The following is a 22,447-nucleotide window of genomic DNA, read 5'->3' as shown; positions in this document are numbered from 1 at the left end:
TTGCAGTTTCCTTGAAAAGACTCACATCATGCTTTGAAACATATATACAGTGGCTAGATTAATCATAAGGAAGCTCACAACTATTTTCTGGAATATTGCAGGAGCAGGAGCTATCAAAGTTTTTAATGGCATGAAACCAAGCCAGGGTGAGAGGGCAATCCATGCAGCTACAGAAAGTAAGTTGAAGGAATATTGCACTCCCAAGGAAACTTGAACTTTTGAAAGACACAGGTTTAATATAAGAATGCAGAAGGAATCCTTTGAAGAATTTTTAGCTGATCTTAAAATAACGGATCAGTCAAGTAGCTGTGACATTTCAGAGATTCAATTTTAAGGGATCAGATCAAAGATCCAAAGATATAGAAAAGATCCCAGGAAGGCAGGATCTGAAAAAAACTAAAAAAAGTAAGATAGAAAAATCTGTTTAGTCAAGCTAGGACAGTCATAAGGACAATATGGAAACACCAGAAGGGGAAAAGGACATGATGTCTGTCAGGAAAAGAAACTAGGAAAGTTTTACAGAGAATCTTCAGAGCTATCTGCAAGTAGCCAAAGTGAAATATGTAAAAATTCATAGATTCCCATTATGTTCAGGAGTCTTCAGAGCTATCTGCAAGTAGCCAAACTGAAATATGTGAAAATTCATAGATTCCCATTTAGAAATTCTGAAGCAGCTATAGGAAACATGGTTATTTTGCAAGACCTTGCAACTGGAAAAGCAGAAGCAAAAGAGAATACTCTGCATACCCCCAGATCTATGTGATGGTGCACAAACCAGCACCACTACAAAATATCACAGAGAGATGCTGTGCAAAAGCTGTACAAGTGGGCTGAAGACTAAAAATAAACAACCTCTAAATTAAAAACTGGTGTCCAGTCAATGTTACCTCCAAAACCACTGTAAAATATGTGGCTCAGGAATCTCTACATATGAAGAAAGACTATTGAAACTAAGGGTGTCTACCAAAATCTAATTTGTACCAAAAGAGTGTATAAACTTAAACTGAAAAGTGAAGATAAACCAAGTAGTTTAAATTCCTAGGCAGAAATTTTGTCTAAAATACGATTAGCTCTGGGCTTGGTTGAAGCATTGAGGCTGATGAAGGCTCCATAAACACAGGAGATCACTACTCAGAAATCTTTAGTGTCAGAAATAAAGTAGACAGCGAATACAGAGCTGTATTTTCACAGGAATGTGTGCTGTTTGCTGTGTGCTCTCTCACAACCAGCAAGAGAGAAGCTCATAAAGGAGCTACATTATGTAGAAGTAACGGTGGGAAGTTTAAAATGAGGCAATTAGCACAGCAAGATCAAAAGACAAGTCGCTGAGTTTGTTCTTGCATGCAATGGGACCAAGTATATGTTTCAGGACAGACACTGTCTTGTAAAAGATACTTTCAGGTAAAAGGACTGCATACATCTTTACAACTATGAATTATTTTTTACAAAAATTGCAAATTCAGATTGTTCTGCTGGATCTGAGCAAATTTCTTTGCATGACTGGTGTTTAATGTTCACATTTTTAGACCACTGTACAAGAGATTCTGCTTTCAAAGATTTCCTTTAGGCTTGAAGTCCATTCTTGAGTTTTCACAGGGAAGGGTAGGAAAAGTCTACTCTGAGGCAACTCTGGCTGCTTAAACTGAAGATGTCAAGTGGAGAGAAACCAGTAGAGAATCTGAATAAAGCATCTGAGGGCCTGAGAAGTAGGATTAGACAAAAATGCAAATGTAAGGGCAGAGAAATATCATAAAAGATTAACTGTCAACAAGATAAAACAGAGTCATTACAAATCTGCTATCCACAAAGATAACAAGGGTGTCCAGAGGCCAGTTTGTACCTGAAAGCTACGTGACAGTTCCTTTCACATGGGTGATCTGTGCAAGCAGCTTTTGAGTTACTACACAAAATGGGCATACTGGGCTGTAAATCTGGGAAAAGAATTCCCAAATTAAAGGCATTAATAAAGACAGCTCCTGGCCTTACATATATTGGCACTTGAAGACAGATAAAGTGTTCAAAAGATGGCTTACAGGCAATATTATTAAAAAAAGAAAATCAATGGAAATGTGTGGCCTGTGTTTCTAGGACACTTGTCAAAACCACGACTGGAGGCACAGAGCGAGAGAGCAAAGCTCTGACTCTCACAAGTGTGTGGCATTTCTATAATCAGCAGAGCTCTGGCTCTAGCTCTGACTATACAGATCGATAAACAAATATGTGACATTTCTTAAAATCAGAGAGCAGAGCTGAGACAAACCACTTTGCAGGCAAAAGAAAGACCAGCTTCAGAATATAAAAACAGTGGGACTTTTAGTGTTTTGGAGGGTTTTTTTTAGGTAAAACCATTCAGTTTGGTGAAAAAGTTTAAGTTAGAAAAATAATTACTGATCAAAGACATACTTTCTAGAGCATTCAAGAAGTCTGCTCTTGAAAACTACACAATGACATACATACCTGGACATACAGTTTAATAAAAGTATTATCCTGTTTGAGAAAAAAGTGGGTAAATTTGGTGAAGAGAGCACAGTGCCTCAAGTTCTGAAGATTATGACCTGTTGGGTAGCAATGCATTGCATACCAAGCCCATATGACCAGTCAGATCAGAGTGTGTCTCACAGAGTACAGGAGTACAGGACACTCACAAAGCTGCTGCAAAACATGAAAGAAAAGACCATATGTTGATATATCTGAAACTTCTGTAAGTATCTGACTCAGGAATTATGCTGAAATTATATTTGGATTGAATTTAACGTGAGTACCTGTTACGGCCTACATTTATGCTCTACATTTATGCTCTATTTGTTTGGCTATGGAATCCTACAAAATTTGTCCAGCCCTGTTCATCAGCTCAGACCTGAAATGATTTGTGAGGACTGAAGGATATCCAGATATCCAAATATGACATTGAGCTGAGTTAAAACTGTTAAAAGACGGTTCAAGCAAGCTGTGAAGCTGAGAAGTGATCCATACTTTCAACTGAACTTGAGAAAAACATTGAAAAATGGTTTCTTGCCAGCTGAAAGTTGGTTAAGCAGAGAGTTAGTCCATATACAGTGGAAGGTACAATGGATCTGAAGCATATAATAAATTGCTAACAACACACCTAAGTCACACCATGATTCAGATTTTTTTTTAAGGAAGGTGATATTGTTCACATGCACAATGGTGTTTCCTGGACCCTGAGGGTTATGGGGAAATTGCTCTTTGTTCATATGAAGAGCAAACTCCAAAAGGATGGATTCTTAGGAGAAACAATCGGCAAGGAAAATGTATTTTCTTGTAAAGGCTGAACTGAGCTTACAGCTTCTTGAAAACAAATGGAAAACCAAGGATTCTGCAATGCTGTGAGAGGACAAACAGCCCCAGTAACTGTAACTGAGACCAGACTTCTCTGAGGAGATCCAGGAGACTTTGTAGAGATCTGAAAAGGCTTACTGAGTATTGCAAAAACATGTGAAATTTGACACGTCCTGTGTTAGCCTTTTAACAACTCATTGCATGGTGTTCATACAAAGGAGAAAATATAAGGAGCAGAGTGAACTGGTCTGAGCTGTTGGATCCACAGACAGGCTTGGTGAGAGGCTGAGGCAATGAATCATGCCTAGTTGTGTGGGTTGTGCTGTTGAGTTGTGCTCTCACTGTAATAAGCCTTTTATACTACAAATGCTGTCTTTTTAAAGAGCCCAACCTCCATGCTTGGTACCCAAGATCTGCCAGAAAGGGCAGTCCCAAAGCAAATGGAGTGAGGCTGTAGGTATTAAGCCAGCCAAACATTTTTGCCATAAAGGTAGCACCTTCTAAGTGCTGAATATATGTAGACAATTTATGTATACTGGTCATCTACATCAAGACATAATTCACAACTATTTTAATTAACATTAATCTTGAGCCACTTAAAGACTAGGTTGAATGCATGAAGAATGAGTTTGTGTCTGCCTTATCCTCTTGAATTAAATTGTGGAGAGGTTTTTGATTGGGTCAATATGCAGAGAATCATATTGCTTGGGTTTCTAAAGTTTGATCAAAACCCTAATGTCAGTGAAATGTAAATAACAAAATGAAGTGGGAGGAAAAGTCAAGACTTTGAGGCCTGAATTCAATCACGTGTAAGAAATGATATCTCAGGGAGCTTTTAAGGTGCTGAAGTCCACATGAATCAGCAGCACTGCACATCTTCCCTTAGGCATGGATCAGGCCCTGCACTACTCCAGGTTTTGGTCAGGTCTAACTGGGTTTATTGAAATAGTTGTCTTTCTGTGTCAAAATTTCAGGAGCCTCAATAGGAGAGAGTTATGCTGCCAAACCTTTATGATTTTAATGGCTGTCTTAAACATTTTGTAACTCTAATCAAGACAGACTTTAAAAGAGAGAACTATGTTTTGCATCTGCAGTTCTGAAAGAGTAACAATTTAATCTCCCAAGTAGCATTTCTTTACAACAGGAGGCTTAAGCCATGCAATTCCATGTGCAAATTAAATGGGGGGGGTGGGGTTTGAGGTTTATTTGTGTAGAATTTGGCAGCCTTTGAATAAATTTTATGAACTTAACACACACAAATAAGCTCAAAATCTTTTCCTGCCCCTCCACCCCTATTTTGTATATTTGTTTGTATCCTTTTAGCTGATTTAACAAAGGAGCTAAAATAAACATCTGCTGTCTTTCAGGGATAAATTTAGGGATTACTTCCAAGATTTCAATAACGCCTTTCATAAAGTGGGTAAAAATAGAGATGACTATGTAACAAAATGTGGCCTGCAGAGGACACTACAAGAATTCAACTGTCACCTTGATGATGATTCAGCAGTCTTCTAAACAGGTTTGTGTGATTATCTCCTAAGGACCTCTTTGGTTACACCCACCAAAGCCTATAAGATTCTCCTGCGTGTTAAGTTTATAAGAAACTCTGTTAAAACTAATGGGGATACCTACAGTCTTAAAACTGCATATGTGTGGGAAATATTTCAACACAATGAATTGATTTTGCAGGCAACAAGAGTGAAATGGCTTATTCCATAAAAAAAAAAAAAAAAAAAGTGAGCTTTGAGTATGTGTTCCTGTTTGCTGGGTTGTTTTATTTATTTATTTTTGGTTTAATAGAGCAAGTGTGTGAAACAGATCTTGTTCAAAAGAGAAACCAGGTCATAAACCAGCAATAATTTTCAAATGATCCAGTGCTGCTGCTGTGACAAACTATGCTTTTAATTCCCTATATTAATATGAATAAGAAGAAAAATCTCCATTGTAGAGGCTGAAGAACACAAAGGACCTGCTCCAACATTAAGTACTGCAGTTCTCTGCACCAAACAGTCCCCCAAAGGTCATATGCCTGGCAGCACTGGGTTTTGTTCTCCAGAGCCTGCCAGACCAGACTCTTTTTTGAAATAAAATTAACAAAGTCTTTTCGCAGTTCACCTTTAATTGGGTGATCAACTTTTTATGAATTGAAACCTTAATAGGAATCTGCTGCTTGTTTCTTTCTCAAAGACCTCTTGATGATAAACACCTCCATTCATTGTAATTTTGTGCAGATTATTCCTTTCTTGATCCAAAATAGTCTTTTCTAAATAATACAGAGTAGATTAGCATATGCATTTAGTTTTATTACTAAAATTTTAATGCCCACTTGGCAATTTATTTCTCTGCTGAAATGGTGTTGATTATTTCCTTTTCCACACACTGTCTCCAATATTGGAGCCAGCTTGACACGGGTAGTATGTGGGAGTGCTGTGCAGCTGCAAGATGCAAAATCAGGGCTCTTGAATGTTTTTTTTCTTACTAGCAGATATGGGGTCTATAGTTAATTTCTTTTCCAGCCTGTTTTATAAAGCTTCCTCTTTGTTTTACTGGCTCTCCCCATTAATTAGACATTCTTGTAACTGGATATTCTGGTGATTGGTAGCTGAGGCATTGGTCCCCCATGATTTACTGTGGAAACAGATGATAAAAGTGTGTTACAGTAATTCAGTTTTAAACAAGCAAATCAGAGTTGTGTGGTGGGGCCATCTCCTCTGTCAAGTCTTGGCTCTCTAGGACTTGCTTTGACCATAATTCTAGCCAAAAAAAGCTGAATGAGAGACTAAAACAAAGTCCAGACTTTCACCTGCAGCAAAGGAATTGTCTAATACATGTGTGTAAAGAATTTTTAGTTCTGATAGTTGGCTAAAAAATTATTAAAGTCTATTAAAAAGCTCTCCATAGATGGTAGCTCTGAGGTCAATCAATATTTCCATGGGAGCCAATGGATCTGTATCAAAAACACCTGGTTTATATTGTGGTCTGGAGACAATCTGGTGATCTCTCAGCAGTAGGAAATTCCACTGACTGCACTGGCTTAATAGTGGGTAAGTGAGAGCTGAGAAAGCCCCTGCTACTGTACCCCTTGTGGTGATGAACTCAAAAGCTCATTAGACTTATTTGGAGTCCTTGTTTAAAATCTATCAGGTGTCTTTTCATTAAGTGATCACAAGTCACAGGACATCAGAGGAAAGTAGCTGTTCATTTAATGGTTAGTGATATTCATCTTGTCTTAATTTTTCATGTTAAATAACTTTTTTCTAGTCACGTATTTTCTGTGTGTGTTAAGCTTGCCTTAATTTCAGTCTTTCTATGGTAAAACATCTTTGAATAAAAATTAATTTAGTTTGGTAACAAAATCCTCTGCAAAAAAAATTCCCAAATCGTATGCAAGAGCTCAGGATTCCCCATGCTGATACTTGATGCAAAAATATATTCACTGTTGTTACCTGCAGCTATCTGTAGTCAGCTCTGTAACCCACTCAATTTCCAGTGTGACAGAACATGAAATTCTCCAGTGTCTGTGATCCAGCAGATGTTTCAGCTGACAGACAGAAATTCAGCAAGCTGTGAGTGCAGAGCCTGTGGGCTGAGCTCCCAGGTAGAGGTTGACCACAAACGATCAGAAGAGAAAGCCTCACTGGGTAATGCATGTCACGAGGCACCAGCAGCAGCTGCAGGGCCAAATGTACCAGCCCTCTGTGCAGCTCTGTGGACACCCCAAGGGGGAAGTGCCAGTGCCTGAGATCGTGAGGCTGAGTCCTGCCAAGAGTGTGTAAAATAATCCTTTAGTGGCCTGACACAGCCATGCAAAGTGAAGTGCAGGTTAAGAGGGAAGGAGAATAATTATATGGAACAAAGTTTGGTTACTTCCCACGTGACAGATCATGAGTGAGTATAGACCAGTGCTGGTACATCCATGAAATGTATCATGGAGAGGTACTGGATGTCCTAGCTTGTGTCTGGTAACAGCTTACCAGGCTGTATGTGGTTCTGTTTCTTTCTCTCAGAACTGTAATGATCATGACATGTTGAGAGGATTAAGTAGCACTTCAGCATCTGTGAGCACAAGGTATTTTTGTGAAGCTGAAAGCCAAGGGAAAGTACCAGGCACTTAGCACAATGAGTAACTATTCCTCAACAGAGTTTACTAGATTGTGTTTACACTGTGATGTGAAAAAGAGCTTCAAGGACAAGGTTGGGAGCCTACATGTCCTCAGCCACTTGGAGGTGGTGAGCTCAGCAGTAGATGGTGTTCAAAATACTTTGCTGTGTTTAAAAAACACAAAGTTAATGCTGATGGACTAGAAGGTCATGCACTTGGGCCTAGGCTAAAGCAGATCTCCTCTTGAGCATCTGGAGGTTGGCCTGGATCTGCATCTGAGAATGTGGTTGCTTTTAAATGACAGGATGGGTGACAGACCTGGAGAAAGAGTTTGGGCTGGAACTAACAAGGTTTGCACACTGACACCATAAGCATATCCTGAAGTGCTGCTGCAGTACAAATAATACATCATAATAATTAATCAGTTCAGACAACAGTGAGATAATGACTTAAAATCATTGATAACTCATTCAGTGTTTTCCCCTTAGCTTAAGAATCAGCATTCATGACAGTGAGCTTTCTTATTTTGATTTCCTGAGAGCAATTGTTGATGGCAGAGCATCTGAACACCAGCAGAAACAAAAGCAGGCTGCAGCACCTGCAAGCTTTGCAGTGCTCAGCTTAGAATCAACCCTAATTAAGAAAACAGAAATAGTTGCATCATCTTATGATTTGTTGTACGAGGCAAGTTTCATGTGGCCACCACACCTTACTGAATGTCTATTTTTTTCTGCCTGGCTGTGGACTACCACAAAGGCTTTAAAATATTTCTGCTATTAATTGAATGCTACCAACTACCTTGGCCTATGTAGAAATAGCATCTTCTGACAACTACAGCCTTCTTAATTGATCATATTCTGGTAATTCCACAAAACAAGCATATCAAATCAGGCCTAGAGGTTTTGTGAAGGTAAGATTTGGAAAGGAAAAAGCAAATTATCAGAAAATATCTTCTCCAAACCCCTTTTTCTCCCCTTGTCTGCAAATTGTGTCCCAAGCATGTAAATATCACATATTTCAAATAGCTCTGTTGAGTTTCCTAAGCTGAGACTTGTTATAAGTAGATATAACGTGCTACTGCAGGCAGGCATTACAGTTTTATCAGATGAAAGGAGCATGTAGCAACTGAGGATAAAGACATATGATCAGATGTGAGCATATTATAGTGGTTGCAGAAGTTAGCACCTGTCACCTGGGGCTCTGCAAGTATTTGCATTTATGCTCTTGGCCACTTCTGATTCTGACACAGACAGATAAGGTGCATTAGCTGCCAAGCAGCAGATTTCCTGGTTTTCCCACCTGTAAAATGAGAACAATAAAAATAACCACCTCTCTCTAGAATTTTGAAAGCTCCACATGAAAAAATGTTGTATGTTAAGTAGTCTTAGACTTGTGTCAGAGTCTACTGAAATGCAGCAGCCTCTACAGTAAATAATTCTTGATACCACAGTAATATTGTTTTCAAGCACAGGAAAGAATAATCAAAAAGACCTTGAAGGAAACACTGTTATCACAAAGTACTCTAAAGCCATATCATCTGCACCTGCAGTTTCAGGCCCAGTTTAAGCTCATGGTTTTCCAGGCAGGCTTTTGCCTGCAGAGCTGGTCTCACTATCCCTGTATGCCCAGCAATGTGGTCTGCCTTGTGTCAAAACCAGTACTTGTCTTCTGGCCTAATCAACCTCACAAAGCCCTAATCAGCTGTGTGTGGCCATGAGAGATCTGCAGCCTGCACAAGGGAGGGAAGGGGCACAGTGGCTGGAAGACAATGGGGTTAGAAATTCCCTGTCATCAATGGCTTCATTTCTGAAATCTCGACCTGTGGCTCTGCCCTGCAGTTGGAAGTAACACAGGCTTCCAACAAACACATCACTAGGGATGCCACTGCTGCCAGCACCCAAAAAAAGAGTAGTACTATGGAAGATCCTGTTTCTTTACAGAAATCTCTCTTCACAATATCTGGAGACTCCTGTAATGTTTGTAAACTTACTTGGGCCACGTTGCCACAACATTGACCCACAACAAGTTGGCTCACAGCTTTTCTAGGTGTTGGTATTTCTGTCACTGTTTGAACTACTCTCTTGCATGTCTCCTGCTGCAACTGTTTCCTCATCTGTTTCCCCTGGGAGACCTGTGGAAAAATCCCACAGGGAATAGGCAGGGAATTTTGTGCAAGGCAGGATGAGAAGACAGCAAGTAAAGCCTTCAGGATGAGGTGAAGCTAATGAGGATGAAGAATTATTGAGTCCTTTACAGAGTAGAAAACAAAACAAACAAACTTGCCCCACCAAGCACGATCAGGGGGGAGGGGGGCAAATTAAATATGCTCAGGTGGGTTAAATTAAATATAATTTAATGTAAATTATTTCAGGCATCCTTATAATATTTATGTTTGTTTCCTCTCTTGTTTCCTCTTAAATTAAATATAATTTAATGTAAATTATTTCAGGCATCCTTATAATATTTATGTTTGTTTCCTCTCTTGTCTTAAGCACTATCTTTTCTGGAATGTTTGGAAACTTGTTATAATACCTTTTAGCTTTTACTGCAGGTTGTTGTTTATTTCCATATTTATATTTACATGTGGCACAGAACTACAGACTAGTTTTGGCTTATTTCAACAACTGCATCTCATTTTTAAAAGAAAAAAGTCGAACTAAGTAGAGTTCTGAGAAAGGTGTTTTGTTTCTTCATGCATAAAATACCTGCAATTAAAAGGCATATGGATCTCAGGTATTTCCATGTGAACTGTTAAATGGCTGATAAACAAAAAGACTTCACTTATGGAATGTCTAGGTTTGTTTAAATAATGTGAGTTCTTGCTTCTCAGGCATTTTCTCTGTTTGTTAAGGAAGACACTGGAGTAAATAAAGCACTGGAATTTCATCAAGTACTTGACCATTTCTCCTTTACATTACCAGACAAGCAGTTCAGGCTCCTTCTCAAGAACCTTAACCTTTGTGAGTATTTCACAGTACACTGGGAAGTTTTCCTGAAAAATATAAACATAAAATATAGACATCAAAAGAGCTACCAAGATATAATCTATTTCTTGAAAAGATATGCTCCAATGTGTTAGCAATGACTGACTAGCTAAGCACACAAAATTCACATCTTTTGACTTCTGTTTAACTCCACAAAGTCTTTATTCTCTTACAAACTGGTCTAAGAAGTGAAGTCTTACACTCACACACAGCAAGCTTGCCCCAAGTGGGTGATGTAGGACATGGGATATACAAATATGTCCAATGACCTCTCTAGATAGACTGGCAGGGGCTGGATGGAAAAATGAGTGGACTGGGAAGCTCACCAGGTTCTTGGTGCCAAACTAGAATAGTAGAGTAGATGTAGCAGAAAGGTCAAATACAGAATTAGTCAAATACAGAGAAAATCTTGACTGCAGTCATGGAATCTTCTGATGCTCTGAATATGCATGTTGCAACAGTTCAAACTAGAGCTGCCACTTCTCTGTGACAGAGGTTAGTGTCAACAGTCCCTCACTTGGTGCAGACTGCAGGAACAGATCCTCCAGTTCACAATCACATCACATAATCACACTGCTATCAGTGCAGCAATCCTTACAGTGTTTGCAAATAACAGGAACATTATCAAAAGATGGAAGTAAAAGAAGACTCTTATTTATTTTCACAGTCTTTTCCTCTGGCTTTTCCCCTCTTAGCCTGCCTTGCCCAGCAGGAAGAAGGTATAAAGTAGATCTGAGGCTCCAGAGGTCCAAATGACATTACCTTACAGCTCATTTCTGAACTTGGCTAAGGATATGAATGCTGGTTACTAGCTGGATAAAAAGCAGTTTAAAAGAAAATAAAAATATTAACTTGCAGCTTACGTTCTAAGAAAGAACCATGTTTCATTTTCAAAAGATAATATGCTCAAAGCACAAATAAAATGAGAAAAATAATCATCATCATCATCCAATGGCAAACTGTATAAAAAGCCTACCTCTCTATTGCCATGGCAATAATAGAATGTTGTGCTAAACAAACCTGTATGGAGCTATATGGTGATTAAATCTTCTGTCATAAAGTAGAAGCTGGAAAACCAGCAAGATCTATCTCAGCCTCTCAAGTCCTGAGTCAAAGTCTGTCAGGCATCAAATTATTGCAGGGCTTGAGCACTGCACGAGAGAAGGAGGAGGAGGAGGGACCACAGATTTCAAATGAAGGATGACCCATAAACAGCTCCAAACGTTTGTAATGTGCTTCCAAACGTTAGGAATGTGTTACAGGCCTGTGTAGCTGGCTAGAGACTTTGCCTGTGCATGTCAGTTAGCAATAGGCATCATTGCACCAAAGTGCTTATTGTAAGTGTAGCTTTATTAAAATTTTTATAAGGTTGCTTGAATGTATTTTATTCTCTGTAAATTTAGCATTAATATTTATAGTAGTGCAACTGTTACTTTGTCCTTAGTAGCAAGACAACATTTAATAACAGTTATTTAAAAAATAGTTGGGGATTTAAAAATATTTAGTTTATAGAAATTAAAATTCAGTCTTAACATATAATAGATTGCATGGTTCTCTTGTGTGAAACAGTGGAATGCTTTGTATAGGTTAGAAAATGCCACATTTCCCCCTTTCTTGCTTTTATGCTGATATAAAAACAGTAAGCTTCAACTGAGTCATAGCAGCACAAAGACCAATTGTGTGAACTATAACATAGATGTATAATTATTTTAAGAATGTATTTGTGTGCTGTAATATTGACCCACCTTTCCTGTCACTTTTAGAGTAGCTAGCTGCATGTGTTAGGGAAGGCTATGAAGTCTTCTCCTCCTTTGTAGGTGTTAAGTGTCCTTAACAACTTGTCAAGCTGCAGGATTCCTGAGGTCAAACTCCACAAGAGTGTGTTTAACATGAAGTCTCTTTAGCAGTTAGTCCTCCAAGACCTCAGCAAAAAAATAAGGTACCTCCACATCTTTCAAGAGGTAGTCAGTCTATGACAGGACTGGACCCTGTACTACTTTTCAAAATATTGAGCAGTTTGTTGTGCTGTGTTAGAGGTAGAAGGGATAAATCCATCATTAAAATCCAAAATTAATTCACAAGGGAACATTTTTGAAAAGACAAAGCAAATACAAACCAGGTTTGCCGCGCTGGTTCAGCTTTCCAGATGCTCTCAAATCTTTTGTTTTCATTTTGGGTTTAACCCAAAATTTCCCACAGCTCTACAATTTCATCCCACCCTGGTTCACACATATTCCTGGGCTCCTGTGCAGGTTGTGAGAGAAGGCTGGTGGTTAAATTATTTGCTTCATCCAAACATACTACAATTTTGGCCTGTAAGGTATGTATCTAAATTAATGAGGTATGCAACTCATTCAGGCACGTTCGGAAAACTGATCATTACACTATACAATTTGATCACTGAAGTATATTAAAAAGTAACAAGTAAAGTATGCAGCTCGATCATTAAAGTATGGAAAATTTACTGAACTAGTAAAGTATGAGCCTGGGATGACTTTTGTCTCAAATGGCACCTCATAAATAAAACCCATAACCACAAAGGCAAACATTCACAAACCCAAAAGCCATACAGGTTTACGTTGTGGGGTTTTTTTCCCTAGAAAACAGCTGAATAAGGAGAGATGAAAAAAATCTCATGGAAATTATTTCTAAACATTTCATGTGTCACGTGGATCTTTTGATGGCTTTGACATATGTTGGTAGTGCTCCATTCTGATTGAGTCTCTAGAATAGACCCAACAGCATCTGTGTGCAAGCAGGATACCCACAGAAACACATCACTGTAGAGCTGTAGGGCTGTACTGTACAAAAATAGAGTTAAAGAAATGTAAAGTTTTTTAAGTAATATGATTGCAGATTAATATTCCAAAAAGAAAGAACCATGGTCCTGGCACTTAGCTTGGACGTTGCTAACCAAATGCAGAAGAGTTAAAGGAGGAGACAAGGAGGACATTGTCTTAGGTGAGATGTTAGTAGCCACCAGATGATTGTCTAAGGATATTTGTAAAGGTCCAGACCCTGGAGCTAGGAATACACACTCTTCTCAGCTGGTCTGCCAGTCTTGTGATTAGTAAGGCCTGAGTAGAGATCTTCTGCTTTAGAACAAGTGGCTGATGCAGTCTGGACTAAAGAAAGCTGCAGCTGAGAATCAGACTCCCCCCAGAACAAAAAGTACTCACATGTCTTTCCCCAGTGAGAGCTATTTCAGATGTGGAAGGGGGAAAAGTAAAGTGTTAAAAGCACTAGTTCAGGGCATGCTAGTCAGGCCTGGAGCAGCAAGGTGTTCACACAGGATCAGCACAGCTGCCTGTAGAGGGATTATGATCAGGGCAAATTTATTGTTTAGCCCTCCTGAAGTTGAGGCCACTGAGTGATGTACTGCAAGCTGAGAAAATCTTCACCTGTCAAGTGCAGCAATGAGGAGAAAGAGGGCAGGTCAGGTTGAGGAGATGACAGAGAAAAGTGACAGATTACCCTTGTGCCTGTTCAAGGGCAGGAACTGAGTTAACTAGAGGTTTGCTGACAGCTGACAAAGGGAGTTACCAAAATGAGTAGAAACATATTAAGCAATGGGGTTTGTTAATAGAAATGTGATTTCTTCTAAAATGATCACATTTGGAAATTAGATTGAATTCCAAGACTTCTTTGCAGAAAAATTTGCAGAACATTTCAATATCAAAATGGGCATTTGGTTTAGCTTCATCATGAACTTTCTGTTTCCACACTAAATTCTCAGGTTTTGTTCATGTTTAGCTTCCTGTTCCAAGTTTCTCTGCAGTCTGTCTCATGCTGCCAAGTGCCTTCTTCACCAGCTGAGTGCCGTTTGTGTTCAGCCAGTGCCATCTAATCAACCTGCCTGCAAACCTGCAGGCTCGTGTGTTCAGCCGTGGTGCTCCTTCTGCCAGAGAGAGCATTCTGCTTTCCTTTGCACCAGCCAGTACTTGTGAGAGGATTCCCCTCATACAGGAAGTTCACACATCTTCTTGAAGTCTGGCACTGTGAGAACTGTACCTCCAGGACCAAGGACTGAAGTCCAGGACTAGTTTCTGCTGTTCACTAGTGAAAAGCACAGGTACATCATCACTGTTTCCATCTCTCTTGGTTGTGTGGCTGGTGGAGAGACTACAGAGCTAACCCAGTTACGCTGACATCACATTGCTCTCAGCAGTGGCTACTAAAACCCTTTCTTGTAAAATGCAAACAAAGCAGCTTCCTTGTGAATGAACAGAGGGGACTGCAGTGACATAGCTTACCAGCTCCACAAATGGACAGTGGCTGTGCTGTGACTCCCCAAACACTGACTTGCCTGCAAGTGTTGAAATGCAGAGTGCAACTCCACAGTGACTGTTGTAAACATACAGTTCTGGAGCTCAAAACCCCCATGCAACAGAGAAGTGACATCCTCAGACTTTCCACAACTTTTACTTCCTAAATTCAGCAGTGTTACTATCCCAGCCCTTGTACACTGTTTTCATGCATGGGGAGCTGAAATTGATTTTGCTGAGCCTGCAAGTGTTGAAATGCAGAGTGCAACTCCACAGTGACTGTTGTAAACATACAGTTCTGGAGCTCAAAACCCCCATGCAACAGAGAAGTGACATCCTCAGACTTTCCACAACTTTTACTTCCTAAATTCAGCAGTGTTACTATCCCAGCCCTTGTACACTGTTTTCATGCATGGGGAGCTGAAATTGATTTTGCTGACATGACCTACCTATTGCAGCAGTACATAAGGACCTGCTCTGCAGAGGTGGTGCTTTTCCTTTTCTTCAGGGTGCAAGTTTTACAGGTTTATTCATTCATCTGTTGATCCTCTGGTCTCTCCTCTACTGGTGCACCGATTTGATCAGACAACTGGCTGTCATTAGTCATGCCCCAGTGCAGCAGCAGGAGAGATTAGCAGACCTGCTGAGTATGCCCCTCCCCACTCAGTCAGCAGTATCACAAACTTTGTCCTCATGTAGAACAGCTGTGCTCCCGGGAAATAACCCTTCTGGCAAACCTGCATGTTTGCATCTGTTTTCCACTATTACACCTGCTTCAGGCTGTGAAATGCTAAAGCTTTCCTAACGCCATCATCATCTAACTCCATGTTTCTCTTTATCCATACCAAACAGGTTTGAGAATCCCCTTCCTTCCCCCTGCTCTCCTGTGCATTGCCCTCCCCACGACAGCAATGTGCCATCATTGTGCCAGGGTATCTGTTTTGACATCTTTCCACATTTACAAATCTGCCAAAGCTGCACCTTCCTTTCCTTCTGTTCTGACTAATGAAGAAAAGGATCTGGTGGAATTTCAAAATGGTAAGTTGTTCTGTGGGACAGGAGCCTTTTACTCTATGTCTGCTCAGAGTAGAGTAAAAGGAGAAAGTAGGGAACAGAGCAGTAGACCATCAGTTGTACTGCTGATGGGCTTGACACTGCTAGGGAAACAGGAGCAGAGAAGCCTCACTGTCAGTGCTGCTTCTTCACCCAGTTCTAACTAGTCTTAGGATTTCGTAGCTATTTAATACACTAGTTACTTTAATTGCACTTGGAGAAATGTGGGGGTTTTTTTCCAGAAAAATAAACAAGCATGTGGACCACCCTTAACTCATTGTGTCAAATCATTTTGTCAAACCATTGCATACCATTATGTATTCCAAACACTCCGAAGAGTATTTTATCCTACAAACATGACCTCAGGACATGAATCTGTCTGTTGCAAACAGTTGGTCAAAAGGAAAACAGTGCATTAGAGAATGACCCTCAATAGACCTTTCATGTGTTAGTTATAATTGGGTTTATTATTGCAAGCTCCTGTTGCACACCAGCTATCAAATCCTCAGCAGGTGTGAATCAGCACTCAGATTAATGGAGCTAGACTGATCACTGCCAGATGAGGATAGAGCTCACTTGTAACTCAGGGATAAAGTACAAGCTTCTCTACAGTGCTGAGACTCAGAGGGCTAGAACAGGCTGGCTGGTCAATTCCTGGTTGTCTGAACATGAGAAGAAAATACATGCTCATGCAACTAAGCCTGCTGCTTCCACACATCTTTAGGGAAGAGCATTTATGGAAAACAACTTGAAAATATGTGTTGTTAGGGTAAAGAAAAGCCCATGGGCTAAACACAGAAGCTTCTAAAACTGTGTAAACTGTCAAAAGGACAATACTTCTAGCCAAAGTCATTCTCATGTACAAAGAGGAAAATACATCCAATTTCAAGGGAAGTTACAAGAGCCTTCTTGTGTAAGCTGTTTCTTAAGACCTTTGCTTTCTGAAGCCCCCAGAAAAGGAAGGTCAGACTTGTGACAGAGCAGTGAACAGGACCAGAAAAACTGTAATTTATGTTGATGTACCGATTTACTTTCTAATTAAGAATTCCTCTTAACAGAAAAATCCTCCAGAAACAGGAAGGAGCTGCAGGAATGGAGCTTCACTGAGCAGGTGTGGGTGGCAGAGCCTTCTTTTATTACTAATCAGCACAGTTATGCCATTTATAGAAAAGGACATGAGGCTGTGCAAGGAACTTTCTAAAGAAGAAAAATACAGCCCTGCTTTGAACAGCAAGTGAGCTACATAAGGTGGCCCATAAGATAAGCCTCATAATAATGCCTCCCCTCTCAGTGAAAGCAGGAGGTGAAAGTGGATTTATATGGTCCACCCAAGGCACTCTCAAACGCTGCCAGGAAGGATGAGAAAGACTGAATTGCTGAGCAGGACAGTCAGGATTTCACTGCCTGCAGCAGCAGCTGGTGTTTGGCTCTGGTGTGGGGCAGGTACTGCTCGGAGGCCACGTGGTAGTCCAAGAAGCTGCAAAGCAGGAGCAGACTGCAGAGCCCTGGGCCCTGAATTCTGAAGTGACTTACATAGAGAGAATGATGGGACAAGTCAGGCACATGGCAGCAAATACCAGGAAATCACTAAAAGAGAAGTAGCCCCTTTTCTATCCCATAGAAACTCTTCTGTACATGACCTGTAAGCACTGCTAGGGCATCCACTGCACACCTCTGAAGCTGCTTCAGTCCTGCTGCTCCTTTTCACTCATGAGGTTAGTGTCAGATATGGAAAATCTAAGAAACATACCCACACTCTGTGTAAGGTTAGTCTCAAATGCAGAAATGCCACTTAAATTTCTGGGAGCTCAGTCCAGAGTCTGTGATTTTTGGCTCCAGCTCCATTATTTCAGCTAAAAGTGATTATTTTAGCTGCAGGTGACAGTCAGAGAAACACTGAATGTACTAACTGTATGTGGTAGAGGAATGTAATGCAGTAACTGCATAGAAAGGGTTTTCTTTTTTCAATCTGTCGTTTGCAAGAACAAGTGATATTTTTATTAGTTCTCCAACCATTTTAAAATCAAAGTGCATTAGGTTTACTGACATAAAAAAAAAGCTCTTGAAATTAAATAAATTAGGAAAGGTTGCACTTACAAAATACGTTTCTTTAGAAGGTTGTGGGGAGTAACACTTTCCCTAAGTCTTTGGCTTCATTAGAATCAGTAAAAGCAGCAGTACAGTGCTTTTTAGTTGCAGTAATGTCAGGCAGGCAGAAGGTGTACAGCAATCTTCATTTCCTGACTGTGGCACAGAGTGGCTACTGTGTCTGCATGCACAATTCCACTTCTTGTGTCACTTCTCTTCGTAATCACTCAGCGGCGATGCCTGTCCCGCACGTATGTTTTGTGTAAAGCACAGTTAATACTGAAGTGCTATTTGCATCTCAAGATAGGAGAGTCTTTTCTGATTAGGAGGCAGGTTTCTTGCAGTTCTGTAAGAAACATATTTTCTTTTCCATCCAGTTATAATGATCATGTGAGATGTGACAAGGAAACAGGAGCGCAGGACCAAAAGCCATCTGTTTCTTTTTTGGTATTTCATATTGCATGGAGCAAGAAGGTGGCAAAGCTTATATGTTTCAACATGGGGGTATAAAATATGATAGTAACATTTAACATGCTGTAAAGAAATATCTTTCAACCTAAAAGAGATTTTTTTTTTTTGTTGCTGTTTTTACCAGGACCTCTTACCACAGCGATAGTAAAACTGGCTGACACTTGTGTTTGTGAAAACTTTGCTTTCAAGATATTTTACATATTTAGTTTAGACAGTACAGTGGGTGGAAAGTCAGCTTCCGTTCCTGGAAATAAGTAGTTTCTTCTCCAAAAATTCTGACACTGCTTTTTAAAATTATTATTATTTGACATTGTAAACCAAGTAAAACTTGGTTAAATTTAAGAAAAACCCCTGAAGTTTGCTGCTAATCCTGGAGGTAGAAGGTGAATGTTGATATTTAGCTTTGTGAAATGTAGCCTATTGCATACAGTAGGATTTTTGGCATTCTCAGGTATGTCCATAACAGAGCCTAGCAGTGCTTTTCTCTGCAGTTTATTACAACCAAATGTATTTTGTCCTTTTTCCTTCTGCTTACCATATGACCTTCTACTGTGTTTACCCAAAGTGTGGATTTCCACCCTGCAGAACACATAAAATGGGAGTTTAGTCAGTAATAAGCTCCAGTAGTAGATTATAAAAGCCATGCACAGCTCTTAGATTTGTGAAAAAGAGGACTGTGCACATCTTGTGCTAGCATCAACACACTTTTACACACCCCCTTCTTGCTTTCTCCTCACACATCCTGTACCTTTGCAGCCTTCAACTGCATCATTTAGCTGTGGTAACCCTACTGTGGATGACCAGATTAAAAAGTACCGCCCTACGTATACCTGAATTTAGAAAGGAAAGGGACATAATTGCCCTTTCTTTCATCTCAGGACTGAAGTGCCTTTTCAATCAAAGAGAATTCCACTGCTTGCTAAAGACTATTCAGATGAGAAGAATACGTTTGGGATATTTGGGCTAGTTAGCACTCACTTCCCTTTTTTCTGCATTAAGAGAATAGCTTCTTTGTAAGATCACCCAATTTTTAAGACCAATTTTTTCGTTTAGGTCAGTCTTGGAATCCTGTGCTTTTGTTGGCCTGTCACCAGTTGGATCACATTTATAGTCTATTTTTCCCCTTAACTACTTGCATAGCCCCTTTTCTCTTTTGTGGTGAAAGCCAGAATTCCTGGAAGTAGGTTTTACTGCCTGTGGGATCTCCAAGGCTGCCCTCTCCATGGATGTTTCCCTCTTCAACTGGCTAAAAGCCACACCATGATTTATAATTTATTCAGTGGATCCATTAGTGATTCTCTGTGTATGTTTCTTGTCTAGACTGAGGAAGGGCAAAAAGTCATTCCACCTAAATCTGCTTGGGAGCCATCAGAGAGAGGCATCCTCTCACAGACACAAGAAGCAGTGACTGCTGGTTTTAACACAATTGCATAAGAGTTTAAATATATTTACTCTTCAAAAGATAATACATTATCAAAAGAGGAGTTCTGGGATACATGTAGCTGACATTTCCAGTGGCTGACTGAAGAACAAGTAAGAAAACTATATTATTTTGTCTTGTTAATGTAAGTGTACAACTGGGTAAATTGGCTGTGGCTAAAGACATGTGTTTGCATACTCCTGTGTATAGGCAAGCAGTTTAAAAATTTGGATGAAATGAAAATGTTTTCAGACTATCATTCCATGAACATTTGTTGCTACATTTGTGGGAGATTATTTTTTCCTTATCTCTGAGTATGGTTATGAACTATAATGATTGCAGGCTTTCTAAAGCAAAGCCACAGAGATGCTATTGCTAATAGCAAAGGTGTGAATTTAAAGCACAGTAGTTTCCTTTCACAAGCTTTTTATCTGTATATTTTCTATTTTAAAAGTTTCTCTTTTTTTTCTTTTTTTCTTTTTTAATTCAATTTTAAACAAATCCACTTCCAGCTGATGGGGAAAAAAGCCTCCTCAGCATGGGATAAAAAGTATTTCCATGGGGAGCTAATGCAAATGCTTTTATCCCTATTTTGGCCTGCCGTCCTTTGACAAATAAAGGGGCAAGCATTTGACACTTCCTGGCCATCTCTCAGTTACTTTTCTTGGTTAAAGGTCCCACCAGTTTAGCATTAGTAGTATATGCAACCTTGAATTTAGCATGAGTGACTCAAGTCATGGCATGACTCTGGCAGTACAAACAGATGATTAGCCCAGTGCTGATCTCAGGGCAACCTGAGAGGTCTCTCATAAGATTCTGCTTCTGCTGAACTTAAAATGAAAAGAGCCATTTTTTTAAATCTTGCTAATGTTGGTTCAATGCAATTTTTCCTACTCCAAACACTAGGTCAAACAGATGGAACTGTGACTAAGAGATTTCAGATTTTACTTAAAAGTACTCTTACCTTCCTGCTCATGCTTGTAGCAATGCCATTTGGCAGCAAACTGAAAGGCAAGACACAGAGCCCCCAAATTTGCACACATGACTGTACTACAGAAAACTGGTTTGGTACTTTGCTCATTGCAGATACATGTTCTGAGTTCTTGTTCCAACATTTTTAACTATAAATTGCAGACAGTAGTGGGGCCTGATTTGTGATGACAGCAAAGAGATTGCAGGGTCTGCCATGTTATCAGGCACTGCTAGGGATGTATAAAATTGCAGATGAAAACACTGAAAACAAAATAAAAATATTTTCCACTTGCCCCCTTGAAAACAGGAAAAGAACCAACTGAAAATAGCCTGTGTGCTCTCTTCCTAGTGGCCACACTTTTGGTGAGCTACTAAGTGCAAGTGCTGAACTGAACCTGAAGCCTCAACACCAGGTGAAAGCAAAAGTGAAAAAGTGGTCATACTCTTTCCTCCTCCCTGTGAACCACTGAGCAGAAGTGCCAGGGTGAGATTGAGGCTGAGCCTGACCAAGGCAGGAGAACACTCACCTTCCCAAGCTATGAAAAATCTCTTGGCTTTTTTTTTTCTCGTTTTTGGAAGCAGTAAGACAGGCATCTCCAGCTGAAGAGTCCTCCAGACTAGATTCTGTCTACTTTACACTCAAGAAGCGAAGAGACCAGGAGCTATTTTATACTTAAAAGAACCTCAGACAAGTGAAGAAAAAAAATCTTGATGGAAACTGTCATCCATAATAGCAACAAGAGCCAGGCCTGAGGAGCCTAATTTATTTAAGCACCAGCCTCTGTGTGAGATTCAAGCCCTGTATTTCCAGAGATATTTTGATTTTGACAGGCCTCTCAAAGATATGCCTACGTATATCTATATGAAGATGCCCCAGGAGAGCCTCCCAATCTGGGTACAGGTTTTGCCACTGCTCATCCAAACCCCTGCCATTCTGACTGTTGTAGCTGCTCGGAGCTGTTACAGAAGTGTTACTAATAGTCATAGTCTGGATGACTTCACAGAAAATGTCTTCTTTTATCCTTTACTGGATGATGGCCACTTACTGTTAGTTATTAGCAAGGCTCAGCTGGAGTCCGTCTCAAGCAGTGGATGATGAGTTTCTTGCTGAAGTTTGGCTTCTTGGTCTTCTGAATTTCTGATACTGTGACCTTTTTCATAGAATGCTGAGGATAGTAAACATGCTGCAAGTGAGGTGTTGATTAATAGCTTGCCTAATGACATCCCCCTTTTATCACAGGCACTTTACTCCTCTCTGCTTGAACTCCCTTGACTTCCTTGAACTATCTGCAGCCCCCAAATGGCTAAACTTCATTGGGTGTTGAAATAGTTTCTAACTGCAGCTAACCCAGTTCATTGGGGTATTGTTCTATTTAATTGAAGTTTATAATACACTTTGAGATCCTCGTATGAAGTGTGAAGTATAATCACAAGCGCAAAATAGAATTGTTTATAATTCATGTGGTAGCAGCCAGGCCAATGGGGGAAAGTTGAAAGGAAATTCAAAATGTATCCTTTGCCCTTTGAAGTTTGACTGCAACTTGGCACATGCATCAAAGAGGTGACTAGTTTCCTTTAGGGTTTAAGTCTCTGCCGAAAAACATCAAATCAAAAGCAATCTGAGGTTCCCAATTAGATTTATATTAAAAATCAATAATGAAGACCCTAAAAAGGCATACTGATGACTCTTGAAACACTTGCAAAGTGAGTGCAGCTCATTTAAGGGCAGGCTGTGATAATCCTTGCTTTGATTAGTAGCTTATATCATGAGTTGTCCCATTTAATTCAGTAC

The sequence above is a fragment of the Acanthisitta chloris genome, unplaced genomic scaffold (genome assembly GCF_000695815.1).
Source record: "Acanthisitta chloris isolate BGI_N310 unplaced genomic scaffold, ASM69581v1 scaffold7782, whole genome shotgun sequence".
NCBI classification, from domain to species: domain Eukaryota; kingdom Metazoa; phylum Chordata; class Aves; order Passeriformes; family Acanthisittidae; genus Acanthisitta; species Acanthisitta chloris.
This window is presented reverse-complemented; position numbering follows the sequence as displayed.